Raw genomic sequence first — 18,500 nt, 5'->3', positions numbered from 1 at the left:
TGCTTCCTGATAATCATCCTTGGCTGTTTGAAAATTGATTTCCAAATCTCCAAAACAATCCATGTTGAATCCCTTCAATTTATGCTTTAATCTCATTGTCTTAAAAAAAAATAGATTTCAGCCCTTTCCCCTTCATCGGCTGCCTCCAGTTGTCTAAAACCAGCTGTTTAAAGCTAACATGTTTAGTCCAGAAATTGTAGAATAGAAAAGGCTTAATACCCAAGTTCTCCACTGGCAATATAGAAATGGTACAAGCACAGTGATCTGAGATTGTTTTCCATTTAAATATAGCAGAAGTATTAGGAAAACCATCTAACCATTCCTCATTAATAAAAGCATGGTCTATTTTAGAATAGATTCGAGCAACTCCTTCTTGATTGTTAGTCCAAGTAAAAAACGAACCAGTACTCTTAAGAGCTTCCATATTAGACACAGCCAGCCACTGAGAAGAGTCAACAAGCTCCATTGATGTCACTGATTTTTCTCCATTTCTACCTCTAGCTGTAAATATAGCATTAAAATCACCTAAAACCATCCAAGGGCAAGTTGGACGAACAAGTTGAGATAAACCTTGCCATAAAGCCTTCCTCTCTTCCAAAGTATTTCGGCCATATACAAATGTAACATTAAAAGAGCTTTTGTGACCTGTCATTTTAACAAGGCAGTGAATAAACTGAGAATTCTCCTCTAACACACTCACTTTGACAAATACTTTCCTCCATATGATCAAGATCCTTCCCTCTATCACTAGACTAGAATAATAGTTCCAGTTCCTAAATTTATTATCCATTACTTCCTGCACTCTTCTACCCTTCATTTTATTCTCTAAAATAGCTCCAATTCCTATTTTATTCTTACTACATATATATAACACAACAACATGTTTTTTCGGGCTGTTCAATCCCCTAATATTCTAGCTGAGTATATTGCAATTATCCATAAGAAGATTTCACTTTACCCCTGCTACCTTCAATCCCCTCTGCCTGTTCTTGAAGCACCCCAAACAGATTTGTCAACTTCTTACCTTGGACCTCATCTTTATGACCATTCGTGCTACTATTGCTACCTCTTTGACCGCTCTTATGTAGAGTCTCTGATTTCTTAGGCGTGTGCCATTTCTTCTTTGAATGCTAGCCCTGAATAACATTTGTTTCCTCAACCAGCTCCTTAGCTCCAGAATATTGTCCCTGTCCAGTTTCAGTAGTCACAACTTGCTCCGTGGCCACTTCTGAAGTTGAAGTCAACAACTGTTTGTTCTTCTCCCTTCCTTGTTCCTGAGAAATTTTAGATTCAGTAATTTTCTGATCCAATTGAGCCTTCTGATCCTTGCGGCAATCAGACATAATATGACCATAACTTCCACAGTTTTTACACTTGACTGGCAGCCATTCGTAATCCACCCCTTGCTCCACTAGTTGACCTTGCTCATTCATGTAATGAATAATCCTAGGAGGATTATCTGAAAGTTCCATCTCCACAAAAACTCTAGCAAATTGAACTCTAGTTCTCTCTCAAGTAAATTTATCAACCATAATCGGCTTGCCTATAGTACTCACTAAAGCACTAAGGCAGTTGCTGCCCCAATATTGAAGTCCAAGGTCATGTAGCCTAATCCACAAAGGCACTGAGCGGATCAAACAAATCACATTTAAATCAGTTGTCCAAGGTCGAACAATCACTAGTTTTCTTTCAAAATGAAGACAGCCATTTTCCAAAACATGGCTGCGAGTAGCCTCATCATTAAACTTCACCATTATCAGACCCATAGTCATTCTAGCAATTTGAGCAATCCCAAGGTGACCCCAAACTCTCTTGATGAATCCTTCAAAAACAGACATTGGAGGGTTAGCCCCAAGCACCATACAAATGACTGCTGAGTTCCAGTTAGCTGACTGGTTTCTTTAATATCTTTATTATTATCTTTTATTTTATTTTCATTATACAAAAATTTCATCAATCTTTGGGGCTAGGTTAGAATTTATTAATTTTGATTTAAAATAGTTTTCTTTTCGATTTTAGACAACTCCTTTGGGTTCGATCTCGTGCTTACACGAACACTATATTCCATATACGATTCGTGCGCTTGCGAGTTACAAATTTTTGAAACATACCCGTTTTGGGTCCATCATATTGCATATGAGACATCTCAAATTCCTCGCAAGACAAACAACAAATATAGACCAATAAAATTAAAAAAATGAAAATAAAATATATAAACCAAATTAGAATCAAGAATCAATTTATATTTGATAATGATTAAATAGTCCCCAGCAACAGCGCCAAAAACTTGATCGGTAAAATATGATGTGCAAGTATACACAATCGATTCAAGTAATAAAATAGTATGTAGAGTATCGTTCCCACAAGGACTATCAACCAATTACCAATAATTGCTTTCAAATTCCTATTTGGTTTTAAAAAATAGAGTGGTTTTTAAACTAAGACTTAAAATTAAAATAAACTTTGCAATAATAAAAATTGATTCAATAATTAAAGCCTAGGGTATTAACTTCATCAACTTTTCATTCTATTAATTTTACTAATCAGTTCCAAATCTCTTCTTCCTATTCTAATAGCAGGTTAACAAAAATCGATTCCTATTCTTTTTCAAGATATAAGATCTCAACCTATATGCAGGTTTTCTACTTCTTTGTGATAAACTTAAACACATAGCAGACATCAAGCATAGAAACCTAATTGCTACACAAGCCATATAGGTACTGTTGACCCTCGTTTTGGTCAACTGACACGGAGTCAAATGCTTGATGTGATAGAAAGTATTGAATAAGATCTAATGGAAAGAAAAATAAACGACACAACAATTTATAGTGGTTCGGCCCCAAGAATTGGTAATGACCTACGTCCACTTAAGCTTTTATTGATCTTGATTCTCAAAGGAGTGATCAAAGAACTAGGGTTCTTCGAGTTTCACAAGCCTTAGAGGGATGAGTAATACCATCCAAAGATAATAGCCAAAATTCTCTTCTAAAGCATAAACAAAAATCAGTCAAAAAGTCCCTCCCTTGAGCTATTTCTCTCTATTTATAGGCTCAAGGAGGGTTACATGAATTAGTTAAAGATATTTTCCCCTAACTAATCAGATAATCAGGTATAAATGGAAATAATCTCGGATATGATTACAATTTTACAAGATTACTCATAAAGATACGGATTATACGAGCAGTCTGGTCGTATATAAAACTCAAATGACGTGTCAGGGGAACATCCCTGATCGATGGTCGAATAGAACCTGTGCCAGGTGTCAGCCACGTGTTGAAAATATTTGCCACGTCATCCATACCTGCTTTTTGGATAACTCATAAAGATACAGATTATACGAGTAGTCTGGTCGTTGTTTGAAGAAGTGAAATCAAACGTAATAGCACAGTGAAATAGATGCCCTTCCGGCGTTATCAATATCACTCCTGGTCCTGCGTGGGATTCGTTGGATGATCCGTCTGTAAATAGTTTCCACGAAGGAACTTCAACTTGAGGCTCAAGCGCATTAGACTTTTCACCCTGCTCGTTATCTGGGAATTCAGTGAATTCAGTGATGAAGTCAGCCAAGACTTGTCCTTTTATTGCTGCTCGCGGCGAGTATGTTATATCGAACTGCCTAAGTTCGACTGCCCATTTCAACAAATGACTAGCAGCCTCTGGCTTTTGCAAAACTTGCCGAAGGGGCTGGTTAGTCAAGACTGTGATTGGATGGGCTTGGAAGTAAGGACGTAACTTCCTTGAGGCCAAAATTAGACAGTAGGCTAATCTTTCAATGGGAGGATATCTCAATTCGTCTCTGATTAACCTCTTGCTCACATAATACACTGCCTTTTGTACGCCTTCTTCTTCTCTTACTAACACCGCACTAGTAGCATATTCGGTGATCGCCAGGTATATGAACAAAGTTTCCCCATCTACAGGCTTTGATAAGACGGGAGGCTGCGCCATGTGAGCTTTTAAGGCTTGGAAAGCCTGTTCACAGTCTTCAGTCCACTCGAACTTCTTGTTGCCTCTAAGCAGATTAAAGAAAGGAACGCACTTATTTGTTGATTTTGAAATGAATCTACTGAGCGCAGCAATCCTTCCAGTCAAACTTTTCACATCTTTGATCTTCATTGGCGATTTCATATCGATTAGAGCCTTGATCTTCTCGGGATTAGCCTCGATTCCTCTCGAGTTGACAATGAACCCCAAGAACTTCCCTGATCCTACTCCGAAGGAACATTTGAGAGGATTTAGTTTCATCCGATATTTGTTCAGAACATTGAAACATTCTTGTAAATCCTTCACATGTCCTTCTGCCTTTTTTGACTTTACCAGCATGTCATCAACATACACCTCCATGTTTATCCCGATCAACTCCTTAAACACGTGGTTAACTAGTCGCTGGTAAGTCGCACCAACATTTTTCAATCCGAAGGGCATTACTTTGTAACAGTATAGCCCTGTATTGGTCCGAAAGCTAGTGTGATCCTCATCAGGGGGATGCATACTAATCTGATTGTATCCTGAATATGCATCCATAAAGGAGAGGATCTCATGGCCTGTAGTTGCATCGACCAGCTGGTTGATCCTTGGGAGTGGGAAACAGTCTTTAGGGTAGGCTTTGTTAAGGTCTGCGAAATCCACGCAGGTTCGCCATTTGCCATTCGGTTTGGGGACCAGCACTGTATTAGAGACCCATGACGGATTAAACGCCACCTTGATGAACCCATTCTCCTTTAGTTTTTCAACTTCCTCCTTCAAGGCTTTTGATCTGTCTTTATCGAGCAACCTTCTTTTCTGTTGCATGGGTGGAAAGCTTTTGTCAACATTCAGGACATGGCTGATGACTGCAGGATCTATCCCAACCATGTCTTTATGTGACCACACGAAAACTTCCTGGTTCTTCCTCAAAAATTCCACCAGTGCGTATTTGGTTGTTGTTTCTAAATTCTTGCCGACCTTTACAACTCTAGTCGGAAACACTTCGTCAAGCTGGACCTCCTCAAGGTCCTCGATAGGTCCTATATCTTCTTCAAAATCCCCAAAGCGAGGATCTAAGTCTCTATCCTCACTTTGGGCAACACCCTATTTGGTGACTTCATCACCTGATTGGGCTTGTACATCAATGGCCATCTGCAACTTTTCTGGGGGAGCACTCCTCGACATACCCTTCTTGGCCTTAGTGATTGAGGCATTGTAGCACTCCCTTGCTTCCCTCTGGTTTCCCAATACGCGTCCTACCCCTACGTCTGTTGGGAATTTCATGGCTAAGTGCCATGCCATATAGAGGTGACGGCCTGAAGGTCGACCAGTATTGGCCTTCCAATTACTGCATTGTAGGCCGAAGGATAATCAACTACTATAAAACTAGTGAGTAATGTCCTGGTGGCGGGCGCAGTACCTGCTGTTACTGGAGGCCTGATTGACCCGGTTGGAGCGAGTCCCTCACCAGAGAAACCATAAATTTTTTGGTTGCAAGGCTCCATGTCCTTTGCGGACAACTTCATTCGTTCCAGCGAAGATTTATACAGGATGTTAACTGAACTTCCTGTATCGACCAATACTCTTTTCACCATCATATTGGCAATCTGAACATCCATGACCAGCAGATCGGAATGTGGGAACCGGACATGCTGGGCATCATTATCAGAGAAAGTTATTGCATCGTCCTCTATTCAGGCCTTTTTCATTGCCCGATCCTCCACAGTCATCATCTCGATATCCTGGTCATGGCGTAGGGTCCGAGCATATCATTCCCTTGCCTTTCCGCTGTTTCCCATGAGGTGTGGGCCTCCGCAGATGGTGAGCAAGGTGCCTGCCATGGGATCAGGCTGTAAAGGTGGTGAGCGCTGGCGCGCAGGCGCCTGCTCGTTGCCACCCTGAGCCTCTCATTGGGAAGCTCCCGCGGCTCGTACGTATTTCCTCAAGTGTCCTTGTCTAATAAGGAACTTGATTTCATCCTTCAGCTGGTTACATTCATTCGTATCGTGTCCATAGTCATTGTAAAAATGACAAAACTTAGTTGTATCCCTTTTCGAAATATCTTTTCGAATGGGAGCGGGTCTTTTGTAGGGTACATTGAAACTTGTGGCCTGATACACCTCTGCTCGAGATTCAGCAAGGGCGGTATAGTTAGTGAACTTTGGCTCATAACGGTTGCCCTTAGAGCGCTTACTCTCAGAGGTAGAGGACTCGTCATGGGGCCTCTTCCCCCCATTCTTGCCATTGCCATTCCCATTGCCTTTGCTGTTGCCGTTGGGCTTTGATCCATTGGCGGCTTGGCGGGGTCTTCAGTCCCTTTATCCTTATTTGGGGTCTTTCCCTCGCTGTTAATTGCATCCTTGAGCTTGATGTATCGATCAACTCGATCCAAAAATTCTTCTGTAGTTTTAACCCCATGCTTCCTGAGGCTACTCCAAAGAGGCATATGACGCCTAACTCCTGCAGTTAGGGCCATCATTTTGCCTTCGTCTCCCACTGTTTTGGCCACAACTGCTGGTCGCATGAAACAATGGACATAATCTTTCAGTGGTTCTCTTTCTTGCTGGCGTATCTTGACCAGCTGGTTTGCCTCAGTTGGGTGCATACGACCCACGTAGAATTGTCCGTAAAACTCCTTTACGAACATCTCCCAAGATATAATACTTGCAGGATGGAACTTAAAGAACCACTCCTGTGTAGCATCAGAAAGTGTTGCAGGGAAGATCCTGCATCAAGCGTCTTCGGACACCTTCTGAATGTCCATTTGTATGTCAAACTTGTTGACATGAGATACCGGGTCACCATACCCGTCAAAGTTTGGAAGTGTGGGCATTTTAAACTTACAAGGGGTTTCAGCCATGGCGATCCTTTGTATGAAAGGAGTGCCCCTTCTCTTGTCGTACTTGATATGAGACGTTCTTCCCCCGACCAGTTGTTGCACTGCTTGGTTCAGGGCATCTATTTGGGCCTGAACGGCCTCAGGAATTGCCGGGGACTCTGGTGCCGAGGGAATGTACTTGTCGTGCTATTCTCGGCGGTCGTTGAGTACATCCCTTAGATCGTCATCTCTTCGCCTCTGCTCGCTGGCTCCGAGCTGGCTAAAGACGTTGTTTTGTATGGGCTGCCCCCTAGCATTATGTCCTGCATGTCAATCTTCTCTAGATGGGGGGCTTTTGCCTCCACCTCTCTCCTCGTTTCTCTGACCAGCATTCCCTCTGCCTGAGTTGGCCTCATTGTAGCCGTGGCCATCTCTGAACCTCGTTTGGCTATGGTGGGATTGACTGTTTCCTCGGCTGCCTCCTTGGGCTGGAACTTCCTGAGCGTTTGGGGGAGGCCTACGCTGGTCGGTGGGTCCTCGTGCATTATCATGCCATGGAGGGCCCCTGACCACAGAGCCTGTCTCTGAGTTCCTTCTGTTGCCAAAAGGACGCTGCCCCCTGCTCGGTGGGTGCGGCTCTTCACCCCCGGGGCATCTAGGGCTGCGGGGTTGCTGCCCAGCCCTATTCTGCCTTGGATGTGGGGGATTGCCTCGAATAGCCTGGGATGGAGGCCGCGTCTCAGGGTCCCTAGGTGGGACATCTTCCTGAGGCATTGGTGGCTGCTCCGGCCTTTGAGGGCTTATTGGCTGGAGCGGAGGGCTAGGATTGGGACCTCTTTGAGGTGGCCCATTTAGGGGTTGGTCAGGCTATGAGGCAGGCGCAGCCTGATTCCTAGCCAATTGGAGGACTGCTTCGAGGGCTGCCATGGAATCCCTCTGATGACGGTCCATCTCCGCTTGCCTTTCACTCAGCTCTTGGCACTGGCGCTCTATTTCCCTCTGCTGTGACGCCATTATCTCGAAGGCACTCTCTTGATTGGCCCTCAGAGCGGCCAGCTCATCTTGCAACACCCCTAGTGTTGTCTTCAAGGCCTCAGAGTCTACTTCCTCCTCATCGAACTCTAAATGAGGTTCATCTTCAGCCATGTTTGGTTGAGGAGGTTGGGTTGGAGCGGCAGCAGCCTGTCCAGTTTTCTTGGATGTTTTTGTCATTAGTACCTTCAATGATTTCTTCTCAAGCTCTCAATGAAAGCACTAGAATGTTGACCCTCTTTTTGGTCAACTGACACGGAGTCAAACGCTTGATGTGATAGAAAGTATTGAATAAGATCTAATGGAAAGAAAAATAAACGACACAACAATTTATAGTGGTTCGGCCCCAAGAATTGGTAATGACCTACGTCCACTTAAGCTTTTATTGATCTTGATTCTCAAAGGAGTGATCAAAGAACTAGGGTTCTTCGAGTTTCACAAGCCTTAGAGGGATGAGTAATACCACCCAAAGATAATAGCCAAAATTCTCTTCTAAAGCATAAACAAAAATCAGCCAAAAAGTCCCTCCCTTGAGCTATTTCTCTCTATTTATAGGCTCAAGGAGGGTTACATGAATTAGTTAAAGATATTTTCCCCTAACTAATCAGATAATCAGGTATAAATGGAAATAATCTCGGATATGATTACAATTTTACAAGATTACTCATAAAGATACGGATTATACGAGCAGTTTGATCGTATATAAAACTCAAATGACGTGTCAGGGGAACATCCCTGATCGATGGTCGAATAGAACCTCTGCCAGGTGTCAGCCACGTGTTGAAAATATTTGCCACGTCATCCATACCTGCTTTTTGGATAACAGGTACTTTCATCCAATATGTAACCTATGTCTATATAGCGATAGCATATTCAATTTGCATCTTTCGAATTTTGATTCAAAATCATAAATCAAGCAAATATTGATCACGTATTTAATACAAACATTATAGATTAGAATAAAGAAGAAGAATCAATATGTAACGACCCAAAATTTGTTAATAAGGCTTAAGGGCCTTCATTAGTGTGCTGGGAGGACATACTTGGTATATGTGTGATTTAAATGTTTAGATGCATGATTTTGTGGCATGTATGATTATATGGATATGTGAAATGCATGTTTGTGCGTATTAAATATGCATGTGGGCCCTGTTTAGCTTATAATGGCATATTTGTAATTTTGGCCCGTTGAGGGCATAAATATGATTATATGTGATTAATTGTTGAGATAACATTATTATGTGGATATATTTGCAGTATATGGCTCGAGACGGTCCTAGTGAGTGGATTGGCGAAATAGTCACGGCGGTGACTAATACCCGGCTCGGTGGAGCCTGGGGGTATTTTCCGGAATGTAGAGAATAATTTGGAAATGATTAGATATTGAATAAATAATTGGTAATTAATTGGATGACATAATTAATTGGTAAATATTAAGAACATTTGAGGAATTAGTGGGAACTGGGGGAGAATGACCATTTTACCCCTAGGAACACTTGAGGAATTAGTAAACTTAGGAGGGTAAAATAGTCTTTTGCCTAGAAGCTAAGTGATATACTCAGAACTTAGGAAGAATGGAGAAAAACTAGAAACTGAAGGAATTATCAGAACTCTCTCTTTCTCTCTCACGGTTTACACTCTCTCGCTCTCTCTCAATTTGCTCTGAAGTTAGGAAGGAAAGGGCAGGAGCTTGGAATTGGAGTTTTAGAAGGAAAGCTAGAGGGGATTCAAGCTGGGTGAATTAAAGCTCTTGAACCAAGGGGTTAGCTGAGACTTAAGCTCAGATTTTGGAGGTTGAAGCCTGTGAGAAAGTCAGTCATAATTGAGGTAAAATTCTGAACTTTCATCTCTGAATTCTGTTAGTTTTGTGTTAGGAATTCTGGTTGCATGGGTATGAGTTTGGTGATTAGCTTTGAGTGTTATGATCAGTTGGTTTGGGTTCTTTGATGATGATTTCTGGCTGATGAATTGGGATGGTGACTTTGGTTTAATTGCTAAGGTTTTGGTGATTAAATGTGTGATTCAATCTGTTATATTATTTTATAATATAATGTAATATTATATAATAATATAATGTTTTAGATTAAATAAATGTGACAAAGAGTGTCACATATTGTGACATATAATAGAGAGTTACAATATTTAGATATATAAGATATATCCAAATATGTAACATATTTGGTGTTACAAATTTGTAACTTCAAAATATTATCATTTATTGCGTAAATTTGATGTTACACAATATTGAGATGAATTTCATAAAGCCATATGTGAAATGGCTATTAGAGATATGATTTTAACCCCAATAATGTGTTTTGGGGGTTACAAAATCATTTGGGAGGGTTTGGAACCATTTGGAAAAACAGCACATTTTCAAGTGTTGAAAATGGTCAGTGGCTGCGGCCACTGAATGTTGGTGGCCGTGGCCTGTGGGACAGAGAGTAGTGGTCGCGCCCACAGGCCAAAACTGACCATTTTTTTAGTTTTTTCAATCTTTGTTGAACGGCTCAAAAAACCCAAATAACTCCCAAATCTCATTTTTAATTCCATAATAATCCAATTAATCATTGGCAACAGCCATGGGGGTTGGTGGAATTTGAAATTCAAAGGGTGTCTCTAAACTCTATAAATAGGAGCCTATTGCTCACTTGAAAGACACAACATTTCTATCCATTAGAGCACTTGGCTAGAAACACCTCGAGGCTTGATAATTCCATAAAGCATTTCCAATATCTGAGAGAGATCCCTTAGTGCTTGAGTTAGGGGGAAATAAGCTTTTGGACAAAGGTTTTAAACCTTGTTCAAGTTGGTGATCCCCAACACTCTTCACTTAGGTTGTGTAAGTGAGGGTTTCCTTTTGTTTTGTTCTTACATTTTTCTCTATTGCTTTTCTTCTTATTTTCTTATTCTATTTACTTGTAACTTTTGTTTAGAGTTGTAATCATATTCTCTTTTGTTTCTAACACCTTTACTTTATTTGTAATCTTTTGTTTAGAGTTGTATCTTTCACTATTCTCTTCTTCTTCTTCTTCTTCTTTTCATTGTTTATTTGTATTTTTTCAGTTATAGAGTTGTAACACTTTATTTAATCAATCAATATTTATTTGTATTATATTGTCTAGAGTTGTATTTTCTTACCATTTCCATTGAGGCAAAACTATTTTTCCTAACACAATCTTAATTCATAGCTAGTTTTGTTGTGGAATTTAGGAGATTTGTTGGGGAAAATTTTGGGTTTAATCTTGGTGTTCTTGGTTGGGAAGAAGGAGGAGAAAACCCAGATTTTTTGGGTTCGAAGGGGGTGCACTGCAACCCAGCCCTGGGGTGCCGTGACCCACTAGGCCAAGTCGCGACCCACCTCTCCTTTGGCTTGGGTGCTTGCTCTCTGACTTGGGGGAAAGTCGCGACCTACTAAGCCAAGTCGCAACCTGCCTATGGATTTTAGCCTTAGAATTGTTTCTAGAATTGGTAAGGCTCGGGGGTTCAAACCTAGGCGCTCAGGACAATTTCTACTACCCGGTTTAGTAGAAATTGAGACCCCAGAGGCTAGTTTCTGTCTCCTAAGTGTTTATTTGGATTGGAAACTTATGGATACCAGTTGGCCTTTGTTACCAGGTTTATCACGAAGGCTCGGGGTTGAGGATCGTGCTTGGGATCATTCCATTATCTCTGATCGAAACTAAAGGTAAGAAAACTACACCCTTGCGTGGTTGTGTTGGGACTAAGATTCCCTATATTTGAATACAAATGTTGTATGATTATAATATGCCATGTGAGCATGAAATAAACAACCTAAGGGAGCCGAGGCTGATAATTTGCGCATAGGATGCGACTCGGCCACTAAGTGCTGGGGTCAGCTAGATAAACACTGGACCTCGATCTAAGTGAGTCGGAGTCAGTGGGTGTGACCTAAGGGCGTCGACCCTGAGTATTGTATGATGATTATGATAACTGTTGAATATAAACATGTTTACTGTTGTTAATTTGATGCTTATAGCTTGTTGAATATCTGGCGAATGCTTGGTGATTCATTGACTGTCATCACTGATTATGTGTCTACTATGGCTTGCTAAATATCTGGTTAATTGCCTTGTGAATTATTTGATTATCATAATTGATTATTCTATGTCATTATGGTTTTTTTGCTGGGCCTTGGCTCACGGGTGCTACGTGGTGTAGGTAAAGGCAAGGGTAAGATGGATCAACCATGAGTTAGAGAGCTCTGGGGTGAGGTGTACATTGTCAGCTGCTCGTCCGCCACATCCAAGGGATTGTATAGGGATAGAAGCCAAAAATGTGTATTTTTCCATTAGAGTGGCCTTGATTGTATATAACTTTTGGAATTTTGCAAATTTGTCCTTTAAACCCTATTTTTTTGGTATCCCATGTTTTAAACATTTATTTTAATGAAAATTATTTATTTATGACCAAAATCTTTTAACCCTAACTTGTTTATGACTTTAGGATCACATTTTTTACTAAAATGACTTGATTAGCAAGTCTTACACTATTTTAAACACACAGTGTAACGATCTTGGTTATCCAGGGAGTTACACAATAGAAAATCATAATAAAATTAAATCGAAATTCAAGTGACAACATTAACCCTTAGATAGAGAATTTAGTTCATGTCAGACATGACTACAACAACAAAATAATTATTCAGAAACATAAAATTGCAGAAAATAATATCTCAGAATTAGAATTGGTCTCAAAATTTGTAATAAAAAATATGACCCCATTCCAATTAAAATCTAACGTTTGAATTTATACAAAAAAAAAAAAACACGAATTCCTCTTTTTTTTTTCAAAGGCAGGCAGCGACTTGGCCTTTCTTAGGTCTCAGCTCGTGTATTTTTTTTTAGGCACTTAGGCCTTCGTTAGAATCTGCAGGTACCGTGACCCTCTAATTCCAAGTCCTGGCCTGCCTCTCCATGCACCACCTGGATTTGCCTCTGTTTCTTCTAGCCCCGTGACTTATAAGAGCAAGTCGCGAACCTAATTCTTCTCAGCAGGTTATGCAACCTCTGACTTTGCTAGAGTCCCGGCCCTTAAACCCATGCCGCAGCTCTAATTCTATTTATTTATCTATTTTTTTTTTCCAGATTTTGACCTTTTGAAATCCTTCCTTCATCAAAAACTTCTTGTAACTCACCCTTAATGCCAATTTGAGTCGAACAACCACCAAAATTTCCATTTTCCACCATTTTTTCTTCTTTCCGCGTTTAGCTCATGATTCAAACCACCAACCTATAACAAAGACAAACACAAGCGTAATCTTGCACAAAACAAACATAAAGACTCAATATTACCACAAAAACACATGGTAAAATGACACTAAAATGGAGTTATCAGCTTGACTTGCCTGAGTTTTAAGGCATGTTAAATCCCAAATCTCATTATACTTTGTTGAAGCTTCAAGAAATAAGGGAAGGCTTGGAATAGAAATTTTGAAAAACAATATTCTTATTGTGGATAAGCCTTAGAAGTTCCCCAAGTTTGAAGATTTAAGTTGCTCAATACCAAAGGTTGTATCTCTCTTAACCTAATTTTGTATTTTACCATTCTTTTGTGTTTATGTTGTTATTGTTGATGATTGAATATTTCTAAGTTCATCATATAATCATTTAATCCTTTATTTTCAAGATTTGCATTCACATCATGAATATAGTTCTTTGATGATCAAGATTTGCATTCATACTTTGAATAAGCTTCTTGATTAGCATCTAGGGTTTGAATATTGAACTTTTCCTATTATGCATTGTTGATTAAAGTGTAAAGCCATAACTTCCCAACACAAAATAAAATCCAGAGTGTAGTGTATTATATAGGTCAACGGATGGCAGGGGCAGAGTTAAGGTATTTAGCTATCAAAAAACTAGCTTATTGTCGAGTGTTGGCATCACGAAAGTTGTGATCCTATTTTCAAGCTCACCCAATAACAGTACTAACCTACCAGTCTTTGCGACAAGTGTTACGAAAGCCAAAAGCTATTGGTCGACTACTTAAGTGGGTCGTAGAATTAGGGAAATTTGAGATTACCTATCAGCCCTGAGCAGCAATAAAAGGGCAAGGATTGGCCAATTTTGTAGTCGAATTCACTGAACATTCAGTCGCTGAGCAAACACCCATAGTAGAAGAACCGAAAGAAGAAATGCCACTCTGGAAGTTGTTCGTTGATGGTTAATCTAATAAACACAACTCTGGAGCAGGTTTAATTCTTATCACACCAGAAGGACATCGTTTTCATTGTGCACTCAGGTTTGGGTTTATTGTATCAAACAATGAAGCAGAGTGATTCACAACTGGTGATGAATAAAATACTAGGAGAATATAAAACTTGAGGATTAAACATGGTCGCCTATTTGAAAAAAGCTAAAGACTTGTTGGCACAATTTAAAAATATACTTTACAATAAGTACCTCGTGACCAAAACTCGAACACTGATGCACCGGTAAAGTTAGCTAGTGCGAAGGAGGCTGATATGCTAAACATTGTTTTGATTGAACGTCTAGCAATTCCTAGTTTACAGGAAAAAAACTCTACCATGGTTATTCAAGCTTTTGATAATTTGATGACTCCCATCATACAATACCTCGAGCAAGGGATATTTCTTGTTGATCGAATTGAATACAAAAGACTTCAAAGGTAATCTGCTCGATTTATACTAGTTGATGGAATCCTATATCGACGAGGGTACTCGCTACCATTATTATGGTGTATCACCAAAGAAAAAGCCAAAGAACTTTTGCAAGAAGTACACGAGGGTTTTGTGGTGATCACGCTGGGGGTAGAGTGTTTAAAAAAAGATATTACAGCAAGGGTACTTCTGGCCAACCATGAATGAGAATGCAATGCAGTTGTGCGAAAAAGCGATAAATGCCAATGATTCTCCAAAATACCTAAATAGTTAAAATAGATGCAAAGCCCATGGCCGTTTGTTGTTTGGGGAATAGATCTGATCGAATCTTTACCAACAAGAAAGGGTGGAGTAAAGTATGTAGTGGTAGCTGTCAACTATTTCACCAAATGGACAGAAGCTGAACTGCTCGCGATCATAACGTTGAAAAAATTTCTTGACTTTGTGGTCAAAAATATCATTTGTCGCTATGGATTTCCTAAGAAGATAGTGTTAGACAATGACACACAATTTGATAGTGACCTATTTATAGATTTTTGCGAGCGGCATGGTATTACTAAAATTTTCTCTTTTGTCGCTCATCCACAAGCCAATGGACAAGTTGAAGCTACTAATAAATTACTAAAGGATACTCTAAAGAAAAGGCTCGAGCAAGCAAAGGGGGCATGGCCTACCGAACTACTTGAAGTACTCTGGTTGTATAAAACAACCTGTCAAACAACTATTGGCCATACTCCATTTTCCCTTGCATATGGGTATGAAGTCATTCTACTAGTTGAGTTAGATCCACCATCACATAGGAGGCTAACATACATCCAGAATCAAACCACCAGTTGCTGGCAGAATCATTAGACTTGATTAAAGAACGCTGAGAGCAAGCCCAACTGCGAATAGCATCTTACCAGTAGAAAGTTGCTCGATATTTTTACTCTAAAGTACGTGAGAGGAAGTTTGTTGTAGGCGACTTAGTACTTTGACGAGTTTTTCTCAACACTCACAACCGGGCTACTAGAGTGCTTTGACTAAGTTAGGAAGACCCTTATCAATTCGAAGAAATTCTCCAGCCAGGAACGTACAAACTTGCTTGATTAAACGGAGATCTCATCCCTTGCTATTGGAATGGAGAGCACCTACGCAAGTACTATCAATAAACATTGCTTTTTCAAGGGATGGATTGTATTAATTTTTTTACAAGTTTTGAACAAGGGTGAGTCATATTTTTGGCTGGTCGCTTATAAGGGTAAGACCATTATGGTCACTCATATTGACACAAATTTTGTCCACTTTTTACGAAAATAAAAGTAAATGTGTGTAGCCAGTTATTCTTGCCAACTATTGTATTTTTTATACAAGTATTTGCTCTTTATTGTGCTGTTTTTCTATACTCATATTTATTTAGAAGTTCCACGAGCAATTATGCTCGAATAGGTACGGTCCATGGAAAATGACCGAGCACCTATAGCCCCTCGATCACTTGGGGGGCACATAAGATATACTAAGGCTAAGCAAAGCATATGAAAATATGTAAGCACATGAGAAAAATGAGGGAAATCATGAAAAAATACTTAGAATATGTTTTTCAAAATTTTGTGCATATTTAGAAAAATATAAAGTGTTCTGCTAGGTTCAATCATACGAGCAGGTGTTGTAACTATAAATCTTATAATACTAAAACATATTGTCTTTACACCGCAAGCAATACTGGTCAGATGTAATTAGTAAAATAAAAGAGAAACTGCTTTAGGCAGTGTATTGTTTTAACACCACGAACATGATGTTCGGGTGTTACAAAAATTATAGGAATAAAAATATTATAAAGGAAAAAATCACTGGGCAAGTGGGGTCTATTGATTCTCCTGGTCAATGGCGGTATTAGCATCATCCTCTCCATTGATGCCTGTTGGAAGAGAGATCTCAGGAGAAGTGGAGGGTTGTTCTCCTCAACAAAACAAGCGTCATACTTTTCTAATTCTTCCTGCTTTACCTTCTCAGGAAGGTAATCAATTTGGCATTTTGATTCCTTTTCCAAAACATGTAAAAGAAGTTAAACACTGCTTCCTGGAACTGCTCTAGGTTTCTTTGGTTGGTCTGCTCAAGAGACTCTACTTTTTTCTCGAGATCATCTGATTCTTTTCTTCTCGCAACCAAATCATGCTCCAGCTTCACCGCCTTGTCGTGGTTAACCTGAGAAAGCTTCTTATATTTTCCCACCAATTTGTTGGCTTTGTTCAAGTTCTCGTTGGCTTTTTTCGCTTCCTCCTTCAGTTGCTTAGTCAAAGCTTTAATTGTATTGGCCGCGGTTTGCTTCTTAGTGACCCATTGTTTTTGCTCCTCAGAAATATGGTCGTGTGCTTCTTCAACACACCTCCAGTCATTGTTGAAGGTCAATAAAGTCTGCGAACAGAGAAATATTAAACCACCAAAGCAAGGAATTAATGTATAAAAATTCTACAGCAATGAGAAGTTACTGGGATACTTACACTGAGGAACTCATTAAGACTTTGACCAAGAACCTGGCTGGGCTTAAGTGCAGGGAGAGCTATGAACTCTTGCTTGCTTAGCCGATGTCTGGCTACTTTGTTGAGCTTGTTGATAGTTGAGCTAGTAGCATTGTTCAACATTTTAGCAACATCGTAGACCTCAGCTTGGTTAGAAGCTGATCCCTGTTGAGGAGGTGGCAGAGTAGAATTCGCCTTGGACAGTGGGGGAGTGGTTTCACTGGTTAGATTTGTCTCTGTTGTTCGAGGTGTTTTGGTTGGAGAGGCCCCAACGGTGCCCCCAGTCTCCATTCTGCTTGATTTCTTGGTACCAGTAGCAGCACCACGTGAAGCATAAATGTGGAAGGCCTTTGAGGACTGCATGAGTGCATTAAGACATCAAGTTAGTCAAAAATACGTGAGCAGAATAAGAAATAAAAAGAAGAAAAATTCTAGTAAGAATAACTGAACTATGAACACTGGTCGGTACATTATCTAAACTACTGCTATTGCTAAAATAAACACTGCCTACTTTAAAGAAATCTGAATCAAAACTACTGTTTGAAGGAAAAAAGTTTCCATCCCCATCAAATAAACTTGTTCGGATGGGCAACAATGCAAGTAATAAAGATAAAGTTACACCACTTTCATCCTCCAACGAGGAGTATTCTACCCAGCTAGGGCGCTCAAGCAGTTTTTGTTTTCCCTTGCCATAGGAAGGAGGAATTGGAGCTGGTCGGAGAATTTCAATGGGCTCCCTTATGTTGACCCCAGTAGTCCGATGCCTAAAAGGCTGGGAAACGTCCTAGGATGATCCATGGGGATCTGGTCGTTAGTGCCCTCACTAGTGGCACTCCCCTTAGTAGACTCTTTTGCATCCCGGTGAGGTTGCAAAAGTCCGACCAACCGTAGGTTGGATACTGTCACCAGTTGCTTGACACTCTTCTCTTCATGAGTCAAGCTGGAAAAGATATCGGCCCTGTCCATCATGGCATGGGAAGGCTCTGGTCGGTACCATGGGACTAAATTGGAGAAATGAATTGAGAAGATATATAAAAAAAGAACGATTAGAAAGAAAAAGGATCAGAATATAAAAGATTTACCCCCAGGTAAACGACAAATTTTCTGTGACTAGATCAGTAGTGTGGAATACTATTGATAGTATTTTTCCAAGTTTTATTTGTAGGTTGTATTTATCAAGAAAGTGCGAGAGTTTTCTTGGTGGTAGAAATGGAAGAACCATGTATTATTGAGGTTTAGGTTCGACTTGAGATCAAATAAATAGTTGATCTCATGAGGAGTAAGTACAGACCATCATTTATGGTGGTGAAGGATATAGAGTGACGATAATACTCTATTTTTGTTTGGGGTTATTTAAGAAGGGGCTATGTCGAAGTAATTTGCGATCCCCAGAAAGTAGTCATGAAGTGGAAGGGTTGCCCCTGCCTCAATATTGTACCTCGACCAGGCACTGTAAGCACCTCTAAGTACATTAGCCCTCTGATCGGGTGAGGGCTTATATAGAGTAATCCCAAGAAGCCCATACTTCTTGGGATACTTAACCACC

This window comes from Humulus lupulus, chromosome 4, assembly GCF_963169125.1.
Source record: "Humulus lupulus chromosome 4, drHumLupu1.1, whole genome shotgun sequence".
In the NCBI taxonomy this organism is placed as follows: Eukaryota; Viridiplantae; Streptophyta; class Magnoliopsida; order Rosales; family Cannabaceae; genus Humulus; species Humulus lupulus.
The sequence above is the reverse complement of the archived record's forward strand: the minus strand, read 5'-3'. Positions refer to the sequence as shown.